Raw genomic sequence first — 2,274 nt, 5'->3', positions numbered from 1 at the left:
CCTCCCTCTTTATGGGTCCACGTATATGGTTGACGTGGTTCGCCGCCATGATGGACCGCCCGTGTGCAGGTGCTGGGAAGCGGTGCTGATGGGCTGGTTCGGCGGATGGTGTACCGAGGCAAGTCGTACGCGGTGAAGAGCATCTACCCCTTCTACGACAAGCAGACCTCGGCCCAGCCCATGGCACGCAGCACCCCCCCCCTCTCCCCCCTCTCTCCCTTTCCCCCCTCCTGATCGGCTGATTGTGGGATGGAAGCTAACGGGCCGCCACCGCCACCTGCCTGCCTGCCTGCCTGCAGAGCGCCCGTGCCAAGGCGAGGGAAAAGCGGCGAGCCAAGGGCGGAGCGGACGAGCCCCTGATCGACTACATCGGGCTCGAGTACATGAAGAAGATCGAGAAGCTGGCCGGCGAGGAGCGCCGCGACGACTTTTGGCGCTGGCTCTACGCGCAGCTGGGCGAGTACATCACCATGCTCGCCCTCCCCCGCCCCTCCTTCGTCAAGCTCTACTGCGCCTACGTGGGTACCTAGGCCCTACCACCACCGTCTCGCACACGCACGCGCACCACCGCACAAGCACTCCACAACTCCGTTTCAGAGTGCGCTTGGCGATTTGCAGGCACATCTCTGTTTTCCTACTGCGGGGCGTGCACATATCTGCATCACCGTTGCTCACCTCTCTCTCCTTTATCGTGTGGTGTTGTCTGGTGGCTAGGCTCGCACCCGCCGCCGCCGCGCTACTACTGCCCGCAGTGCTTCCAGACTAAATTCGAGGACACGGGGCCTCTTTGTGACCAGTGCAGCACCCCTCTCACAGGTGCACGCCCCGCCCGCTTGCTGCACCGCCAGCGGCGATACCTCTTGCTCACACACAGCACACACGACACACACACACACACACACACACACACACACACACACACACACACACACACACACACACACGACACACGACACACGCGACACACACACGACACACACGCCACAACGAATGGGTAGAAACCTACTATGGAGAAGAGGGTCTGCACCTGGTGCTCGAGTACTGCGCGGAGGGCTCCCTGCGATCTCATCTCGATCGGGAGATCGTGGCCGTCGCAACAGCCCACCGCGCGGACGAAACCAGGTCGCGCCAGCGTAGCCACCACGAGGGCAACGACGCGGCGGCGGCGGCGGCGGCGGCGGCGGAGGAGGAGGAGGAGGAGGCGGACGAGGAAGTAGGGGCTCGAAGCAGAGGGAGCCTCCCAGGAGTGTGGCTTCTGGGGCACCCAACTGCCCGAGAACGAGGTCACGGATTTTCTGTGCCAGCTGCTCGCCGGCCTCGCCTACCATCACGCGCGCGGCGTCGTCCACGAGGACCTCAAGGTATGCCTAGCAGCAGCAGCAGCAGCATCAGCAGCAGCAGCAGCAGCAGCAGCAGCAGCAGCATCCACCTGTCCTTCTCCCTCATCATGCAACGACACGCAACGACGCGACACACGCGACACACGCAGCCGGACAACATCCTCATGCGCGACCGCCGTACCCTGTGCCTGGGCGACTTTGGTCTGGCCTCCTTCACCAGCGCGTACGCCCCTTTCCCGAATCCACCCTACGCGTCTGCCCACCCCCCAACAACAATGCACGCGTTCTGCTCTCGCGCGGCTGACCCTTGATCTGCTTTTCATTGTGCTTCCTCCTCCTCTTCTGTCCCCACGTCGCGCACAGCAAGTCGTCGTCGTCGGGCAATCACGGCTCTCCCAACTACAACCCACCCGGTACCCACTCCTACACCTCTTCCTTCCCCCACTTTATATACGATAGATAGAGATAGAGATAGAGATAGAGATAGAGATAGAGATAGAGATAGAGATAGATAAGGTAGAATTGAATAATGAATGCTTCTTTCTTGCAGAGCTCAATTCAGGGCAGCCATTGCCGGCGGACTACGACTACACCAAAAAGGACGTGTGGGCGGTACTGTCTCTCCTCCCCAAACCCACTTTGTCCGCTTCTCTCTCTCTCTCTCTCTCGGCGTTCTTGAGGGGGCGTTGGCCAGGAAACGATGCATGCGCGGCTATGGACTGGGTGGTGGCTGGCGGTGGTGGCTGGTGGCTGCCCCACCGCGTGGTGTCGTTGCGCCTCACCGGAGGTTCCCCTCCCTTTTGTTGGGCTGTGTGCTGTGCTGTGTGCTGTGCTGGGTGCTGTGCTGGTGATGGATTGGGGGGGGGGGCAGGCGGGCCTGATCGGGCTGGAGATGTTTGGGTTCAAGATCCCCATCCGGAACGTGGCGCGGGCC

General features: G+C 61.8%; 1 pseudogene; it reads left to right on the top strand.

Annotated features, from left to right (window-relative positions):
* Positions 1-105: 105 nt before the first annotated feature.
* ACA1_259350 lies at positions 106-2,221 on the top strand (annotated as a pseudogene).
* Positions 2,222-2,274: the final 53 nt, after the last annotated feature.

The sequence above is a fragment of the Acanthamoeba castellanii genome (assembly GCF_000313135.1).
Source record: "Acanthamoeba castellanii str. Neff unplaced genomic scaffold scf7180000084769, whole genome shotgun sequence".
NCBI lineage: Eukaryota > Discosea > Longamoebia > Acanthamoebidae > Acanthamoeba > Acanthamoeba castellanii.
This window is presented reverse-complemented; position numbering and strand designations above follow the sequence as displayed.